Source organism: Nicotiana tabacum, chromosome 16 (genome assembly GCF_000715075.1).
Source record: "Nicotiana tabacum cultivar K326 chromosome 16, ASM71507v2, whole genome shotgun sequence".
In the NCBI taxonomy this organism is placed as follows: domain Eukaryota; kingdom Viridiplantae; phylum Streptophyta; class Magnoliopsida; order Solanales; family Solanaceae; genus Nicotiana; species Nicotiana tabacum.
The window spans coordinates 121,317,650-121,338,803 of record NC_134095.1 but is presented as its reverse complement, the minus strand read 5'-3'; the positions used below and the strand labels follow the sequence as shown (position 1 = coordinate 121,338,803).

The 21,154-nt window shown below is 39.3% G+C and overlaps 1 long non-coding RNA gene across 3 annotated transcripts; it reads right to left on the bottom strand.

Moving 5' to 3' along the window:
- Positions 1 to 117: 117 nt before the first annotated feature.
- LOC107785446 (uncharacterized) lies at positions 118 to 20,888 on the bottom strand. 3 transcript variants are annotated; one of them, XR_012700261.1, is made up of 5 exons: positions 19,960 to 20,888; positions 19,000 to 19,126; positions 7,713 to 8,620; positions 7,081 to 7,166; positions 118 to 380 (listed from the first exon to the last, which is right to left on the bottom strand). It is a non-coding gene; the product is annotated as an uncharacterized LOC107785446 (long non-coding RNA). The 3 variants fall into 3 exon arrangements; XR_012700262.1 differs by lacking the exon at positions 118 to 380 and adding an exon at positions 1,122 to 1,849 and having other exon boundaries at positions 18,981 to 19,126; XR_012700259.1 differs by lacking the exon at positions 118 to 380 and adding an exon at positions 1,122 to 1,849.
- Between the last annotated feature and the right edge of the window lie 266 nt (positions 20,889 to 21,154).

The following is a 21,154-nucleotide window of genomic DNA, read 5'->3' as shown; positions in this document are numbered from 1 at the left end:
GAGAGAAAATGATATTTTTCAGTATGATCGTTAACACTGTTGGTGTCACGACCCAAAATCCACTAGTCGTGATGGCACCAAACCAATCGGCTAGGTAAGCCAATTAACAATTATCCATTTCCATGTAACTTAATAATCCATTAAACAAAGGAATTATCTAAATCTTATACATTTCCCAAGGACTGGTAGTACAAATCATGAGCTTCTAAGAATAGACTCCACAAAGCTGATATGAAGAAAATACATCTTCTGTTTTAAAAGTACATAAATAGAGTTTTATAAAGCTAAGGCTACCATGAACAAGAGGCAGCTACATCAAGGACGCAGGTACACCTTCAAATCCAGCAACCATCGAACACATCAACATCGGCATCCGGTATCTGCATGCAATGTGCAGGAAGTGCAATATGAGTACAACCGACCCCATGTACTCAAAAAGTGACAAACCTAATCTCAGGTTGAAAGTAGTGATGAGTTAGAACATAGGTCGGGTCCAACACCAATATCCAATAACAGTTTATAACAATGTAAAGCATATAAATAAGGAAGTAACTCAGAGATAAAGTGTTTAGCTTTTTCACAGTTTTCCCAAAATGGTTCTACCTTTCAAGAGTATTAGTGAAAACTCAAATTCTTTACCGAAAACGTCGTGAAATATGAGATAGTTTAATAAAACTATATTTTCTTTTCCAAAACCCCTTTTCATAGTAAATAAGATGCTTTATTTCTTTCCAGATAGCAAGTGTGAGATACCCCTCTATGACCACATATCACTGTATGTAAAATGTCATGAATGACGGGATATCGTACAGCATGAGGAAAATGTATCTATATGCATGTATGTCATATATGCATGCCAATGTCATGTATCTCATAGATGAATCATGTACGCACATTCTTAGAGTACTCAACCTCACTATATCACACCTTCCACTCATCATAATCAACCACTCGGTACTGTATATGGCCCAGGGAAGATCCATCCCAAAATATATACATCGCTGACTATAAGTCACCTAGTACTGAGGAAACAGGCCAATCCAGCCTCATGGAGAAGATCCATCTCCATACCAAGGGAATGGAGAAGATCCATGTTCATACCAAGGGAAGATCCATCCCTGAATGTAATCAAGTACTTCGGACAAATCCATGTCCAGGGAAATCCATCCCTCAATAATATCATCCACACTCACTGGGGTGTGTAGACTCCGAAAGGGCTCCTTCAGCCCAAGCGCTATAACAAGCCAACGAAGGCATAATCAATAATCTGCTGAGGCATGCAGCACGATCCCATAACTATCACTCATAATCAGGCTCTCAGGTTCACTCAGTCATCAATCTCTCTAGTCTTACCCATGGGCTCACAATATCATGAAAACGTATCCGAAATAATGATATGATGTATCAATAAGTAACAACGGAGACTCAAATATGATATGAATGCATGAATGTGACTAAGTACAAAATATCAATGAATTCAATGAGATAACAGCAAGAAACGACCACTATGAGTCCCAACATTATCAGCATAAAACCAAAGCATGATATCTATCATGATGTACAACTCATTTATCTTATCACATGGTGAAAAGACAGATATCAATAAAATAGGGCCACTATTCAGTGCCCTAGAAACAACAGAGTCACAACTCACAAGATGCATGCCCACAGGCCCGTCACCTAGCATGTGCGTCACCTCAACACCAATAACATAATTCAGGATTTTATACCCTCAACACTAATTTTAGAAGAGTTACTTATCTTAAACAAGCCAATTCCGATACTGAGCAAGCCAAGCGATGCTCCAAGAATCCCATCACGCATGTTCCGACCTTCGAATGGCTCGAAACTAATAAAAAACAACTCAAATGCATCAAACAATACTAAAGGAACCAATTTCAATCGAAAAAAGTCGAATCATTAATCAAAAACCCAAAATCGGCCAAAAAAGCCCAACCTAGGACCGCACCTCGAAACCCGACAAAACTCACAAAATCCGTCAACCCATTCAATTACAAGTTCAACCATACTGGTTTCACTCAAATCCTACTCTGAATCGGTGTTCAAAACTCAAAAATTCATATTATGAAACTTTAGGTCAAAACCCTCAATTTCTTCTTTAAAATTCATCAACCAAAAGCTAAATCGAAGATAGATTCATAAAATATAACCAAAACCGAGTAGAGAACACTTACCCCAATTCATATGCTGAAAAGCGCCTCAAACAATTGCCCAATTCCGAGCTCCCCAACTCAAAATATGTTAAATGCACAAAACCCTCATTTTAACACAGTTCTGCCTCGTTTATTGTGCCAAAAGATCTCTAAACTTACTTTTGATACCTTCAATGGATTTCTTGTGAAATTCTAGTCAAGTTCGGCTCTTGAATCACTCCATTTGAACTTATATTGAAGGAGATATGTTGGTTTCAACATTTGGAAATAGTACAGATTTTTAAATACGCAGCAGTGACAATTTCGTAATTAATCTGGCAACCCAAATTCTTAGTAAAATGACCATAAAATTCACATACGTTGTCCAAATTTGACGATTCTTTTTTTCTATGGCTCCGTAATTACAATACGGATCTAATGTTTCGATAAAAACATAAATCAGAGCTCATTTGTTTAATGTGGTACCATTTATGATTGAAGAAACGACATCAAAACATAAGAAAAACGAGCACAACACAACCTAAACCTATCTGAAACTCACCTGAGCCTCTCAGGACCCCGTCTAAACATATCAAAAAGTTTCATATAATAATACGGACCTACTCGAGGCCTCAAAGCACACATAATAATATCGAAGCGACGAAATGCACCTCAAATCAAACTTAATGAACTTTCGAACTTTTGACTTCCAAAACTCACGCCGAAACATATCAAATCAACTTGGAATGAACCTAAATTTTGCACACAAGTCCTAATATATCATACGGAGCTACTCGTGCCCCCAAACTACAAATCAAAGTGCAAATGCTCAAAACGACATGTCGGGTCATTACATTCTCCCACACTTAAACATATGCTCGTCCTCGAATGTGCTCAGAGTTGTTTCAAAAGCCATCAAATCGTCGTGTTACCTCACTATGCATATACCTGGGGGTAATCCCACATCATCTTATCCCATATAGATCTGATAACACAACATAAGTGAAATTTCTTAATCCAACCTAGCCTATAAGCCCTAGAATCCAATTTCCACATCCGAAATTTTCTATAAGATCACAATCTCGCATCTACACACTGAATAAGTCTGAACAAGCCGTATCAAGCCATTGTCATAACTCAAGATAAAATCATATGATATACCATATAACTCAAACATTCATAGCGATAACTTCTAATCACAGTAGCTGCTCAAAACAACCCAATACCGGTAATAAACCTCTTATCAAACAAAGTCTCATTCTAACTCCTTCATATAATTCCAATGTTGAAAGAAACACACAGAAACTCATAACCATACATCACATTAACAAGTTGTGGAACTCCCTCTCCTTCGATAGGAACAGTAGAAATTTTCTAAGCCGATCAGCAACAACATCCTTCCAAATATACCGCAATCAGATTCGATAGCACCCATTCTAGGTACGATGACCTCATCACATCCAACACGACCACTCTAGTGACATGATACATCAATACAATCCAAAACCATAACCTATGCAATTCGTGCACCCAATAGCAACATCCCAAATGTACTCATTCATGGAAAATGACATCAAACAAGAGAACCTTTCCGCAAGCTCAACGGGTATCACCACGATGCAATGCTAAGAACCCATCACACACCACAGAACCAAAACTCACGAATCTATCACAAAGGGTCATACCTCTACATAACTCCGCTACAATGTGTGATCCCATCCAAATGCTGGTCTGTATTATATACCTCGAGCCACCCTGCTCAAAACCCATAACCATTCGAAATTCGACATCAAGAACCCAAAGTGCATTACCACAACCACGGAGAGCAATTAACACAATGCCACCATCCGAAAAGAACATAGACAACACACAATCAATCACGCAATACTCGAATACTCATCTTGCTCAAATTCCTACTATAAGCCCAAATAGAACTGCATCATGTGTGCATATAAGCAACGATTCACAACTCCTCGTAACATAAAAGAGTAACTCACAGATCATTTTAGAACAAAAATAAGTTCAACAACAATTGAATGGCACCTCTCCCAACAATAGCAGTTCGGAGTCAACCAATGGAACCCCAAATCAACTCTAGTCATCCACAAATAGATAAATAATCATCCGAAAGTCAACAATGACTGAATCATAACACATACTATCATCTGTATAGCTTTGTCCACATCTTCACAGTCCACAACCACAAAACAATCTATTTTTGAGAACTCCCGTTCTCCAAATTCATAGAACACATAAATCACCTTATCTGATCCCTACTACACCACTCGAATGTCTAACACATCTCTCATACACGATCATCCCACGAGGAATACTTATATATTTCTTTTGTGCCATATAGAAAAATCTGAATATCAGCAATCAATCAACCAAGCGAGTATCACAATACCAATAAAGCATTCATAAATCAAAATATAGTGCCCCTTCTGAAACTTACACTCTCATCAATCCATAGCTAATAGTAATATCATTTAGTCATCTGAAACTGTCCATGTTGCCTGAGGACTCATGACATCCCCTTTAAAACTGAACCGTGATCTTACACATGTAAATCTCAATCCTACACAACATATTGCATATATTATGCCATCATACGAAAAATATAAGAACTTTGTAATCCACTCCGAGTCATAAGCAACTACTCACTCAATTAGCAAAGAACTTTCCATTTGATTTCATCAGGAGAAATTCACTATACATCACATGCTCCTCATGCCAGTAGAAAATATACATCTCAAACTATGGTAGAAACCATCGAGAACTCTCCGAAACCCATTGGCACATAACCAAACCATCAGAACTAAATCTCTCTAACTCAACCAAGCCACGTAGGCCACCAAAACCCAAGAGTACCACCACAAAACACCTGTAGAAACTCACTACCTTATAAGGACCACAAAAGCCAATCGTATCCATTACCATGCCGATCCAACCTACTACCCAGTTGTCCTATTTATCCTAGTTCCTTCTGAATTACCTTCAAATTGATACTTTTCCTTGCCATAATACTACAGTTCTCAACCAAGACTAACCACACGAGACATTAGCATAAAGTAAACCGCCCTAAGGCTCACAAGCCGTTGAATGCTCTCTTAATCACCCTAAAAGTACCACAACCGAGATACCCACTCTGAAGAGACTTTCGTGAATTTAAAGCTGTTCATTTTACCTTCCTGATACTGAATGTAGAATCCATAATGATATAGAAATACTGTGAGTCTCGACACAATCCAATGTATCCCTCCGATTCTAGCCATGTACAAATCTGCAAAATTCTCAATTGCCACATTTAGATCTTACATCCATTAGAACCATTCTTGAGAGTCTTCCACTCTACTCAAATTTCAATTAAACTGATCAAACGAACCGAATGACATGTTCCCCATTAGCACAACAACACCCAAGGAAGTAATCCACTCTTCTAAGCAATCAGGTGAATCCCTACTTCATGCACACTACATCTTTTAAAAATAACAACTCAATCATCCAATGTTTCTCATATACCCATAAAGCATGACACAACCCTTATCCAAAATTTCCCTTACTCGAGTCATCCTCGATCTCAACCTCTATAAGCCATAACTGATTTACCAGTATACCTTAAACTGAAACCAATACAACACATAATCGTGCAATCAACCCGTCAATAGCAAACTCCCCCACTTGGCTCACAGCTAAGGAATAAAGCATCTGATAACTTAGAATAGCCACCCCTATACTGTCATAACACAGTAATAGGATTCAACTAAATCCTTTCTAAGATCATGTAACACAAACCATATAATACCTTAAATCATTTGCAAATCTCGTATTCATCCTCCTAACAGTCAAGCCAACTTTCACAAGCGATCCAAACTCAAATTGCACTAATATAATTCACTAGTAAAAGATAACTCTCAACAAAACAACATAGGAATCACACAACCTCAGGACATCCCGTAGGATATAATCCACCTACTTAGCCTCAAACTGACATCTTTCTATACCCTTCTACAATCATAACTATTATGCAACCACTTAATCTTCCTGAGTCTAAACTCATGTTACGACATGAAAATCTACTCCACTCCGCAACTAAACAACATGAAAAGGATCCTTCAACACACCCATAACTCGAGACAATACATCAAATCAAGATGAAAATCAAGCACCAAATAGTTATTTCTACAACTCAAGCAAACCCTTCTTGTCACAATCAAATCATATGAACATATCTCACAGTCACATCATACTCATCACGTAGCCATCCAACCATAAATTCCACTAATAGGGACACTTCCAGACATTTAAATCCAAAAGCACATGCTCACACAATCAATACCTCAGTGCTCAAGCTACAGTCAAAACCCAGCCTCAAGTCCTCCAAACTGGCCCACCATCAGCACACCGAAATTACATCTCGCACCTCTTTCATGGAATCATAAGCTGTCGATGCACAGATGATACCAAGAGCTCAAGTGCACATACAAATACGTGGAAGGAATTCAAAGGATTACGCTTCAAGCTGAATTAGTGTCGCACAATAAGGAAAGAAAGATGGGAAGTACATCCTAAATTCCCTGTAGCCTCTCGAAGATAGGTATGGACGTCATCATACCGATCCGCAAGACTCTACTAGACACTTGCTCATGACTTGTAGAACCTATAAACCTAGAGCTCTGATCATCTGTCACGACCCAAAATCCACTAGTCGTGATGGCACCTAACCCAACCCGCTAGGTAAGCCAATTAACAATTATTCATTTCCATTTAACTTAATAATCCATTAAACAGAGGAATTATCTAAATCTTATACATTTCCCAAGGAGTGGTAGTACAAATCATGAGCTTCTAAGAATAGACTCCACAAAAACGATATGAAGAAAATACATCTTCTATTTAAAAATACATAAATAGAGTTTTAGACTACCATGAACAAGAGGCAGCTACATCAAGGATGCAGGTACACCTTCAAATCCAGCAACCATCGAATGCAGCAACATTGGTATCCGGGATCTGATGTAATATGCAGAAAGTGCAGTATGAGTACAACCGACCCCATGTACTCAAAAAGTTACAAACCTAACATTAGGTTGAAAGAAGTGACGAGTTGGAACATAGGTCGAGTCCAACACCAATATCCAATAACAGTTCATAACAATGTAAAGCATATAAATAAGGAAGTAACTCAGAGATAAAATGTTTAGCTTTTTCACAGTTTTCCCAAAATAGTTCCACCTTTTTCATGAGTATTAGTAAAATTTAAATTCTTTACCGAAAACGTCGTGAAATATGAGATAGTTTAAAAAACTGTATTTTCTTTTTCAAAATCCCTTTTAATAGTAAATAAGATTTTTATTTTCTTTCTAGATAGCAAGTGTGAGATACCCCTCTACGACCACATATCAATGTGTGTAAAATGTCATAAATGACGGGATATCATACAACATGAGGAAAATGTATCTCTATGCATGTATGCCATATATACATGCCAATGTCATGTATCTCATATATGAATCATGTACGCACACTTTCAGAGTAATCAACCTCACTATATCATACCTTCCACTCATCATAATCAACCACTCGGTATTATATATGGCCCATATGGCCAAGGGAAGATCTATCCCAGAATATATACATTACTGACTATAAGGCACCTAGTACCGAGGAAACATGCCAATCCAGCCTCATGTTGAAGATCCATCTCCATACCAAGGGAAGATCCATCCCTGAATGTAGTCAAGTACTTCGGACAGATCCATGTCTAGGGAAATCCATCCCTCAATAATATCATCCGCGCTCACTGGGGTGTGTAGACTCCAGAGGGGCTCCTTCAGCCCAAGCGCTATAACAAGCCAACGAAGGCATAATAGATAATCTGATACGTCGTGAAGCCCAATCCCATAACTGTCAATCATAATCAAGCTATCGGCCTCACTTAGTCATCAATCTCTCCAGTCTTACCCACGGGCTCACAATGTCATGAAAACTGATCTGGAACAATGATATGATGTATCAATAAGTAGCAACTAAGACTCAAATATGATATGAATGCATGAATGTGTCTGAGTATGAAATATGAATGAATTCAATGAGATAACAGCAAGAAACGACCACTATGGGTCCCAATATTATCAGCCTAAAACCTAAACATGATATCTAGCATGATGTATAGCTCATTTATCTTATCACATGGTGAAAACACATATATCAATAAAATAAGGCCACTATTCAGTGCCCTGGAAATAACAGAGTCACAACTCACAGGGTGCACGCCTATACGCCTGTCACCTAGCATGTGCGTCACCTTAACACCAATCACATTGCACATAATTCATGATTTTATACCCTCGGCACTAAGTTTAAAAGAGTTACTTATCTTAAACAAGCCAATTCCGTCATCGAGCAAGCCAAGCGATGCTCCATGAATCCCATCACGCGCGTTCCGACCTCCGAGTGGCTCGAAACTAATAAAAAACAACTCAAATACATCAAACAGTGCCAAAGGAACCAATGCCAATCAAAAAAGTTTGAATTTTTAATCAAAAGCCCAAAATCGGCCAAAAAGCGCAATCCGGCCCCGCATCTCGGAACCTGACAAAACTCACAAAATCCATCAACACATTCAATTACGAGTTCAACCTACTAGTTTCACTCAAATACTACTCCAAATCGGTGTTCAAAACTCAAAAATTTCATATTATGAAACTTTAGGCCAAAACCCTCAATTTCTTCTTTAAAATTCATCATCCAAAAACTAAATCGAAGATTGATTCATGAAATATAACCAAAACCGAGTAAAAACACTTACCCCAATTCATATGCTGAAAGGCACCTCGAAAAATTGCCCAATTCCGACCTCCCCAACTCAAAATATGTTAAATGCACAAAACCCTCATTTTTAACATTGTTCTGCCTCGTTTCTTGTGCTAAAAGATCTCGAAACTCTCTTTTGATGCCTCCAATAGATTCCTTGTGAAATTCTGGTCAACGTAGGCTCTTGAATCACTCCATTTGACCTTATATTAAAGGAGATATGTTGGTTTCAATATTTGAAAATAGTACAGATTTTTAAATACACAGTAGTGACAATTTCGTAATTAATCTGGCAACCCAAATTCTTAGTAAAATGACCATAAAATCCTTATACGATGTCCCAATTTGACGATTCTTTTTGCTATGACTCCATAATTACGATACAGATCTAATGTTTCAATAAAATCATAAATCGGAGCTCATTTGTTCAATGTGGTACCATTTATGCTTGAAGAAACGACGTCGAAACATAAGAAAAACGAGCGCAACACAACCCAAATCTATCCGAAACTCACCTGAACCCCTTGGACCCCGTCTAAACATACCAAAAAGTTCCATATCATAATACGGACTTACTCGAGGCCTCAAAACACATATAACAATATTGAAACGACGAAATGCACCTCAAATCAAACTTAATGAACTTTCGAACTTTCGACTTCCAAAACTCACGGCGAAACATATCAAATCAACTCGGAATGAACCCAAATTTTTGATTAGATGAATCCTTTTTTTATCATCATTAGTGCCCCATATAAAATCTCTCTGAATTTTGTCAATATACTTTTGAGTTTATTTTGGTAGAAGTGTATATTGCATATAGTAATTCGGAATAGAGTTGAGACAAGCCTTGGCCAGTGTTGTGCGACCTGCTATGTTCATAAATCTCATTTTCCAGGATGTAAGTCTGGACATCATTTTTTCAATTATGAAAAGGTAGTCATTTGGTCTGGGGTTTCTATTAAGTATAGGAAAGCCTAAGTAAATGCAAAAGTGGTCACTTTTTTTTATGCCCAACATATTAGTGATTCCTTTGGTAATGTCAGGCGTACAATATTTGGAGAAAAGAACTTTGGATTTAGAGTGATTTACACTTTGCCCGAAAAAGGGAGCAAAACAACTCAATAGTTGATTTAATAGCTAAGCAGGATTTTGTGTTAGCTTTAGCCATAAAAGTTAAATCATCCGCAAAAAATAAATGGGAGAAACTAGTACTTTTCCTACCAATTGTGATAGTATCCCAGTTATGGATGTCAACTTGATACTCAATGTATCTAGTTAACAGTTCAAGGCTAAGAATGAAGATGTAGGGAGATAAAGGATCTCGTTGACGTATACCCCTACTTAGTTCAAAAAAGGATGTGGTGGAGCCATTGACTAACACTGCTATAGAGCTGGTTGTGATACAATTCATAAGAAGTCTAGTGAATTTTGGGTGGAAGTTAAAGAATCTAAGGGCACGATAGATAAAAGACCATTCAATCCGATCAAAAGCTTTCTCTAAGTCTATTTTAATCAACATGTGACCTTCCTTCCCTTGTAATTTCCTAAGGTTGGAGACTAGTTCTTGGATGGTTAGGGCATTATCCGATGCTCTCCTATTTTGCATAAAACTAGTTTGAAAGGGGCTAATGATTTTTTCAAGGAAAGGTTTGATACGATTTGCCAAAATCATAGTAATGACTTTATAGATCGTATTACAAAGTCCGATCGGGCGAAAATCTTTAATGTTATTAGCATTTGGAATTTTGGGAATTAAACAAAGGAATGTTTTGTTAATATCACTAGGTAATTTTTGAGTATTGAAGATATCATGACAGATTTTTGTCACTGCGTGACCCATAATTTTCCAATATTTTTGGTATAAAAAGGGATGGAGACCATCCGGCCCCGGTGCTTTAAATGGCTTAAAAGAAAAGATAGCCTTTTTTATCTCAATATCAAGTAATGGAGCATCCAGTGAAGTAAGATCAAGTTGTGTATTACCAAGGGGAATATTATTAGGTTCTTTCCAATTGGTGCTAACTTGAGAGGTGGTGAAAATTTTTGTAAAGTAGTTAAGGACATGTGAGGATAAAGAGGCATGGTCATTTATCCAGTTACCTGATTCATCCTTAAAAAGGAGAATTTTATTTCTTTTACGTCTATTTGTGGCAGAGATGTGAAAAACTTTTGTATTCGCATCCCCGTTATTAAGCCACATAACTTTGGATCTAAGTTTCCAATAATCCTCCTCAATCCTAAGAATATCATTATAATCCCTTTTAAGATTTTGTTCTAGGTTTTGGAGGAAGATGCTACTTGTGTAATTTCTAGAATTTTGTATACCTTGAAGTCTTGCAAGTATTTTTCTTTTTTTTCCCCATTATATCACCAAATGTTTTGTGTTTCCAGATTTTAACATTTTGGATGAAGGAATTACTAGCCGCAAGATAGTCTGAATTAGTCCAATTTTTTCTTACGACATTGACAAAATCTGGATGTTTGCACTAGAAAGTTTCCAGCCTAAAAGGTTGGTTATAGTGACCACATTTTTTTGGGATCAACTCAACTAGGATAGGGGAGTGATCAGAGTGAGTCTTTGGTAAATGAAAAATGGAGTGATTTGGGAATAGGTCACACCATGAATCATTTCCTAGAGCATTATCAAGCCTTTCCATGATCAAACCTTTATTCCTATGTCTGTTATTTGACCAAGTATACTTACAACCTTTAAAACCTAGGTCTTTGACATTGCACTTATCTAACTTAGACAAAAGGAAATCTACCCTATTAGAGTTTATAGGCCTCCCCCCAAATTTCTCATTTGAGCTAGTAATGTCATTGAAGTCCCCCTATTAACCAAGGCCCTTTGTAGAACTTAGCAATGTTTTCAAGATTATCCCAGAGAATATTCCTACATTTATAATTAGTATTAGCATAAATAGAGGAAAATAACCAAGAGGTACGAGTGGGGAGTACCTCAATGGTGGCATGAATTTCTTGGTTTCTACGAGTAAAATTTTGAACAGAAACTACCTCATGCTTCCACATAACAACTATCCCTCCTGATTGCCCTTTAGCTGGAACTTTTATGAGTTTAGAGAATCCAAAATCATCTAGCCAGTTCTCATGATTTACCAACCTAGTTTCAAGTAAAGCAACCATGCATGGATGATGGGTATCCAACATTTCTCTAAAATTTCTACGGAAGTTGTCATTGTTTCCCCCCTTATATTTCATATAATAATGTTAGTTGGATGATTCATTGGATAGATTGGTTGATGGTTCACTGCCTCCCTATTCTCTCTCACCCCTCTGGAAATATAGGGTTCCTCCTTAGTGCAGGTACTATGATCATGGCCCTGTTCCCCAATGTAGGATCTTGGGGTGGCCTTATGTCCATTGAGCACTTGTAGAGTGCTAGGGGACAGTTGAGAACATGCCTATTCTCCTGCATCTTCCTGAATAGAAACACTTTTACTTCGTCTAAGTTTTCGAATTCTAGGACTCGCTCTAAGATTGGATTGAGAGGTTCCTCTTGTTCTTCTTCCATTACTGCCTCTGCATGGCCCGTCTCTGGTACTGCATGGGGAGGTTGGGGGGGGGGGTTCTGAAGATTTGTCGGATTGACAGGTTGCTCCTGGGGCTGGGGATTGATCTCCCATGGCATGAAGATTGGATTGAGATGAGTTAACATCTCTGAGGGAAAGAAGGGGATATCTGGGAGTAGTTGATATGGTTGAAGAGGGTTGAAATGTGGAGGCATGTTCCACTGGTTGATCATTGTTTAAACTAGGGTTGGAGTCAATGAGGGAGCAAGAGGATGGAGGATATTATTGAGACACATTTGGTTCAAGTAGTTGCTCATTGCTAGACCCATTCCCTCCGAGATTAGTTGAGCAAGGTATTGGGTGTTGTGGAGTATTACTACAGCTTCTTGTCCATTCACTTGACTTTTGAAATATATCGCATGGCCCATCAACCCCATTTCCATCCATGACAGAGGTTGGTAGTCCTGGGGCTGGGGTGGTTGGACATAGATAATTTGAGGCTGTATTGGCTGGTTGGGTGGTTGTTGTTGGTTTGTCATTGTAGGGTTGCTTAAATTTCTCAAGATTTGAATTAGTATTGTTCTCCTTCTCATGGAGGTTGGGATTCTAGGCATTGTATTTAGAGAGGTTATTGTTAGAGTTTGTATCAATTGGCGTGGGGGGTAGACTGTCCCTAGGAGTATTCGGATTGGTGGTAGGGGTAATGATTTGGTAGGTAATTTGCATGGAGTTCGTTGAGGTTCCTTCAGATTTTAAAGGAGTGATGTTGTTTGATTTAGTTTCATTGGATTGGATTTTTTGTTTTGCCAGTTGGCCGTTTGTTTGTTTTTCAGTAGCCAAGTGTTTTACATGCTTTGGTTGGTCTTGCACTGCAAAATCTATTGAAAGATTTTGGTTAGTTTGATCGGTAAGTAAGGGGTAGGAGGTTGAGTATTACTGTAGAGAAGCGAGGGCTAGTAGATTTAGTAGGGTGATTAGGCTTTAAGATAACTTTAGAGTTGTCTATTTGCATGCCTAAGTTGTGATTAGTGTGGAGTGTTGGCACGTTAGTATCATGCATTGCCACGTCAGTTGAGAGAGTGTCCAGGTGGCTTTGTGCATGGGGAATTATTGGGTTATTTTATTTTTCTTTTAGGTTATTATTATCCAAAACCGTGTGCTTCTCCTCTAGTAAGGAAAAGTGGTTTTGAATCAAAATGGGATTCTTCCCAAAATCTTTACTAGTGTTAGAATTTTTCTGGGAGTCCTTAGATATGTATTGAAGAGTTTGTGTATCAATGTACTTACCAGTATTTGTATTAAAGAGTTATACGGAAATACCTGGTCCTTGGGCCTTATCCTTAGGCGAAGAGTTGCTTACCGGATGTGTATTCACCCATGGCGTCTTACTTCTATTTTTGTTGAAAGAAACCGTTTGCCATTCGCCTTGTTGATTTGTCTCTGACTCACATTGTTTCGTAGGTGCAATTTTGTGATGTTGTTGTGCATTCTCCGACTGAAAAGTGCATTGGTGGCATGGGTGTCCCAACCTTCCACATTTGATGCATAGTAGGCCTTCCCCCTCATAATGGATGGCTTATTTGTGGTTGCCTATGAGGATGAAGGATTCAAGTGGGGTATTAAGTGAAATTTCTACACATAATCGTGCATAACGACCCCTAACTGTAGTTGATGTGCAAACATCTATTTTTAATAGTCGTCCGATGGAGTTCCCAATCTTTTGTAAAATCTTTCCATCATAGAACCCGGTTGGCAATTGTGGCAATCTAATCCATATAGTTGTGGAAGTTAGTTTCTCCGTGGAGGCTACAAAATTGGGCTTCCATTTAATGACGGATAGATGGTATCCACTGATAAACCATGGACCTTGGTGGAGTGCCCTTTCCATGTTTTCCTTTTTTGTAAACTTTATGATAAAGAAATCCTCCCCTAGATCAATTAAGGAGAAAGTTTACGATGGTTTTCATAATTCCTGTATTTTCCTTTTCAAATATTGGTGTAGCATACGTTTTCCGAAGAGTTTCACAATGATCGAAAATTTCCAAGGCTCATAAATTCTGATTTTATCTTCTTCCGTTAAGTTAATCCATTTAAAGCCTTGGTTTGGAGGTTGTAATAAATTGGACATTGGGACATGTTTCGTTCAACTCGATGTTGCATTGATTTCTTCATGGGGAGAAGGTCAGATTAGTGGTAGCTGTAACCATGTCCCTATAAGACCATTTACCTTTACCTTCTTCTTCTTCTTCTTCTTCTTCTTCTTCTTCTTCTTCTTCTTCTTCTTCTTCTTCTTCTTCTTCTTCTTCTTCTTCTTCTTCTTCTTCTTCATTGATGGATTGAGAAATCAGCTTGATGTCAGGCGGTTTAGGAGGAATAGTTGTTTGAGTTTCATAGGGTTGGGGTTCCATTCAAGCTCGCTTTTCGGTTAGAAATTTATTCGAATTAAAAGTGAAAAGATTTCATATATTCACCACCCGTAATAACACTTAGACAATTAGAAAAGTAAGGGCTCATTTGGTATGCGAGATAAGAGATAATTAATCTCGATATTAAATTTGAGATGAGTTTATCTCACGTTTGGTTGAGATAAAATTACAGTATACTTATTTCTGAATTGTCCCTGGATTATAATATTCTTTTTATGGAAGGGTGAAATAATTATGCGAAATTATTTCGGGATAATTAATATAACTTTGTGTTTCAACCAAAGGATTCCAAAGCAATTTTAACTTGATGGTAATAGGGACCTATTCTATTAAGCTGACAACTGACATTTCCGACTCTTGCCAGACATTATTTTTATGTATTTATAATTTAGAAGTGGCAGTTTAGGTGCACAAACATTGCATTCTTTAGCTGTACAAAAGGCACTGTAAATGGTACTATATATTTAGGCCTACCTTATTGGCGAATTAACACGTAGATTACACTTTTGGCTTTAGCAAACCACATGGATTTCACTATTTCAGTTACACCAACAACAACAACAACGACCCAGTATAATCCCACAAGTGGGGTCTGGGGAGGGTAAGGTGTACGCAGATCTTACCTCTAACCCGAAGGGTAGAGAGGCTGTTTCCAGGAGACCCTCGGCTCAAAAAAAGCAATAGGAGATGATATATTAGTACCATAAAAATGCGTAATAAAAATAACAACAATATATAAGAGATATGAAATATGAAATACAGAATACGAAATACGGAATACGAAATAGATGGTTGGTATAGTACAACTAGAAGGTAAAGCCCTGCATCAATAGACGACCAATGACATTCCTAGTCTAACTCCTAACTGGATAGTCTCACTCTATTGTGCTGTAGAAATATTCACACTCTCCCCTAACCTACAACCTTAATGCTCGACCTCCATAATTTCCTATCAAGGGCCATGTCCTCAGTAATCCTAAGTCGCGCCATGTCCTGTCTGATTACCTCTCCCCAATACTTCTTAGGTCTTCCTCTACCTCTCCGCGTGCCCACTACAGCCAGTCGCTCACACCTCCTCACCGGTGCATCAGTGCTCCTCCTCTGAATGTGCCCGAACCATCTGAGTCTTACTTCCCGCATCTTATCCTCCATGGGGGCCACACCCACCTTCTCTCGAATATCTTCATTCCTAATCTTATCCATCCTTGTATGCCCGCACATCCACCTCAACATCCTCATCTCTGCTACTTTCATCTTCTGGATGTGTGAGTTCTTTACCGGCCAACATTCAGTTCCATACAACATGGCAGGCCTAACCACTGCTCTATAAAACTTACCTTTTAGTAACGGTGGCACTTTCTTGTCACACAAGACTCCCGACGCTAACCTCCACTTCATCCACCCCACCCCTATACGGTGTGTGACATCCTCGTCAATCTCCCCGATCCCCTGAATAACCGATCCAAGGTACTTGAAACTACCTCTCTAGGGAATGACTTGAGAGTCAAGCCTCACTTCAACTCCCGCTTCCATCGGCTCAACTCCAAATTTGCACTCGAGGTATTCCGTCTTCGTCCTACTCAACTTGAAACCTTTAGACTCAAGAGCATGTCTCCAAATCTCTAGCCTCTCGTTGACGCCGCCTCTTGTCTCGTCAATTAGAATAATGTCATCAGCAAATAGCATGCACCATGGAACCTCCCCTTGAATATGATGAGTCAGTGCATCCATCACCAGGGCAAATAGGAATGGGCTGAGCGTAGACCCTTGGTGCAACCCCGTAATAACTAGAAAGTGTTCAGAGTCGCCTCCTACTGCCCTAACCCGAGTCTTAGCTCCATTATACATGTCTTTAATCACCCTAATATAGTTATTCTGGACCCCTTTATCCTCTAAGCAACTCCATAAGACCTTCCTAGGAACCTTATCGTACGCTTTCTCCAGATCAATAAACACCATGTGGAGATCCTTCTTCTTATCTCTGTACTGTTCCACCATCCTCCTAATAAGGTGGATAGCTTCTATGGTAGATCGTCCCGGCATGAACCCGAACTGGTTGTCTGAAATAGACACCGTCCTTCGCACTCTCATTTCTACCACTCTCTCCCAAACTTTCATGGTATGACTTAGTAATTTGATGCCCCTATAGTTGTTACAGCTCTGGACATCACCTTTGTTCTTATACAACGGGACCATTGTACTCCACCTCCACTCTTCAGGCATTCTATTAGTCTTGAATATAACACTAAACAATGCAGTAAGCCATTCCAAGCCTGCTCTACCCACACACCTCCACAGTTCAACCGGAATTTCGTCTGGCCCGGTAGCTCTGCCCCTTCTCATCTTACGCATTGCCTTCATGACTTCATCGATCTCAATGTCCCTACAATTACTTAATTCATGGTGACTGTCGGCATTCCTCGATTCCCCAAGTATAATATCCTGATCCCCTTCTTCACTTAGAAGTTTATGAAAGTAGGTCTGCCACCTCCTCTTAATCTGGTCATCTCCCATCAAAACTTTGCCGTCATCATCTTTTATGCACCGCACTTGGACCAGATCCCGAGTTGTCCTCTCTCTCGCCTTAGCGAGTCGGAATAACTTCTTCTCCCCACCTTTGTTCCTTAGTTCCTCATACAGACGAGCAAAAGCTGTCGTCTTAGCCTCCATCACTGCCATCTTCGCCTCCTTCCTAGCTACCTTATACCTTTGACTGTTCTCTCTCTTCTCCTCCTCGTCAGTGCTCCCTACTAACCTTAGGTAAGCCGCCTTCTTTGCTTCCACTTTACCTTGGACAACTGCATTCCACCACCAATCTCCTTTGTGTCCACCATAGTGGCCCGTAGATATCCCTAACACCTCTCTCGCCGCATTTCTTATACAGTCCGCCGTCGTCGACCACATTGTGTTTGCGTCCCCACTACTTCTCCAAGTTCCCATTGCCGATAACCTTCCTTCCAACTCTTTAGCTTTATCCTTAGTTAAGGCGCCCCACCTAATCTTGGGGCGTCCTTGTACTGACCTCTTCTTCCTCCTTATCCTAATACAAATGTCCATCACCAAAAGCCTATGCTGCGTTGAGAGGGTCTCACCTGGGATAACCTTGCAGTCCTCGCACAACCTTCTGTCGCATCTCCTGAGGAGGAGATAGTCAATCTGAGTCTTCGCCACCGAACTTTGGTAAGTAACCAAATGTTCATCCCGCTTCGTAAAACTTGAGTTTGCAATGACTTGATCGAAAGCCTTGGCAAAGTCCAACAGCGCAATGCCCCCTCCGTTCCGCTCTCCGAAACCACATCCGCCATGCACCTCAGTGTACCCACCTGCAGATAACCCAATATGACCATTGAAATCTCCTCCTATGAATAACCTCTCGGAAGGCGGTATACTACGAACAATCTCATCCAACCCCTCCCAAAATTGCCTTTTAATATCCTCATCCAAGCCTGCTTGTGGTGCATACGCGCTAACGACATTTAAAGTACCCTCACCCACCACCAACTTAATAGTCATTAGCCTATCATTCACCCGCCTGACCTCTACCACGGCCTCCCTAAGATGGCTATCTACCAGGATACCCACTCCATTCTTACCCCTCAGGACACCAGAGTACCACAACTTATACCCATCCACGTTTTTCGCCCTCGATCCGACCCACCTAGTCTCCTGGACACACGCTATATTAATCTTCCTCTTCTGCAGGATTTTCGCCAGCTCTATGGATTTACTCGTTAGTGAACCTATGTTCCATGACCCGATTGTCAACCTATAGGCTCCCTTGCCCCCTCTACCTCCCCTGCTACCCGACCCACCCCCTGAACCCCGCCCCACACTCTGCCCCACCCGAGGACATGCCCTTATTCTATCATCCCAGACTGTAGCCACTACACCTACAACAATCTAGAGAAGACTCGCTAGTGCACAACGTACACAAATCAAACTAGAAGGAAACACGTGGTAACTAGTATCCTAGTTGAAAGGTTTAACTATTGCGAAGTAAAGTAACAGTAATTTAGCTAACACCAAAAGGGAAACAGTAAAACAGGAGGTACCAACTCTCGATAACAAAACCTGTGGCTGATTTGCTGTGCTCGATGTAGTTGTACGCTCCCGCCCACTTCCTACCACCCTTGCTGACACTCGCCTAGGTTGCTCTCCTTTGCTAGTGCTTGTGCGCCCAACTTGTCTCCGATAATTCCTGAAAACACAGAAAATACCACGACCCAAAAATCAGAAGGAGCTATCACCGCTACCACTGGTAAGCAAAGAAGCAGAGCAAAACAATTGCTCTTTTTCAATTGAAACAGATGCACCACTGCAGAAAGGTTGCTCTCTTTCAATTTCAACGGAAACAGAGAACAAAGATTGCTCTTTTCAAAACGTATAGCGGCGGGTGGCTGTTATGGGTTCCAGAAAACCCAGAAAAATCTTGAACAGAAACAAGAAATGGAAGCCTAAGAATCACAGAACAAGAACAATTTTCGAGGGAAAAAGAACTTGGGTTTAGCTACTATAAGACCTGTTAGCTAATGTTAACCTTCTCCTCTTAGTCAACGTAAGTCAGTTCAAATTCAAATCTGAGAAGAGTAAAATGCAAGAAGGTATGTGTGTGTATACTTGCAGACACTGAAGTAGTTGCCGGCCGTTGAGAGCTTCGAATATTTCGGCAATGGCGAATGTTCTAGAGAGCTAACTTCCTAGATCTATGCTAATAAAACCTTGGTCAGTACAGCTAAAAGAGGAACCCAAAACCCAGCTGCTAATGTCGGCGTGTGTCTAGCAATCTCGAAACCGACGATTCGCCGGTAAGGAAAATGAGAGATAAAGCTGCTAATGAAACGAAAATACAGAGCAAAAATAAATAGGATTTCTCTCAATTTAGTTCCACTGACTGTGTAAAAACGTTGTAGGTCAAGTGTTCTTCAGATCAGTAAAGGCGATCTTTTCCAAAAATGATTCTATAAACAAATCTTCAGATGAGTTGAAGCTACGGGCGATTAACCAAATAAAAGGCGAGGAAAATAGGCTTACCACCAAATAATTTGTGTTCCTCTGTTTCTCCTAATGGTTCGCAAAATAATACAGCCGATGAGATACACCGTATTTCTATATTTTTCCATCTATTCACTCCTCTAATTCTCTCTCTTTCGTTGCTCACCCCAACCTTCTTACTGCTTCAACAGTTCAAGGTGAGTTTTTAAATTCCTCTGGGTTTTTTTTTTCAAAATTCTTTCATACATTTTGTCTTTTTCTGATTTTACATTCTGTTTGCTACAATCTTCTAGCCTCTAATGTGTTTTAAGTCTGGTAAGTTTTTTCCCCTGTTCTTTCTTTCTTGGCCCGTGTTCTGACTTTCTGTTTTGAATTTCTTTGAAAATTCTGTCCATTTTTTGTTCGATGTTGATTTTTCTATTGTTTTTGAATAATTTTTACTACATTTTGTACATGCATGTTTGGAATTTCATATTATTTTGATATGTATATTTGGAAAGAAATACTTAGGTGCATGTTTTTTTGTTTCTGATTTTGGGGGATTTAAAGATAACGACGTTGTGGGTGTCATACATCCTTCCTATCTTATGTCAGTTTGCTTAAAGGGGTATTTGCTTCATGTAGAGTAATTAGTGAAGACTCTCCTAACAAAATTTCACTGAAACAGAAAACTAGACCCGTTTAATTAGCTTGGATGGACCTCAATCAATTGTAGCAACAAAGGCATTTTGGTACCCTCTTCCGATTTTAGTTGACTACTAGAAATTACATGGGTGAATTTAATCGATTTTGATGATTTTGCAAGGAACTTTCATTAGTGAAAGTTGAAGGAAAGTGATTCTAAGCAAAGATAGTTTACCCTTCCACTGGAAATCGGATACAATATCTTTTCCTCAAACTTTAGGAAATGTTTTGACATTTGAATCAGATATGATATCTGTCCTTTTTTGTTGGTTCTTTTTGTTGTTTCTTTCAGCATGCATGGGAGATGGAACTTGGCTGCTTTTACTTATTATTATTTGTAAGTGTAGATTCATTTATTTTTTAACTAGGAGACAGTCTCGTAGGGAAGCTTTCCAAAATAAATATCCGATTACTGAAAAGACAAATGTCGACTTCTTCAGGCCAGACCAACACTATGTCAAGTTGTAAAGGGAATGATCGAAAAGATGGGTTATGCAGTAAGTTTGTTATTTGTTAGTACTATCTTACAAGTATATGAGCTCTCTTTTTT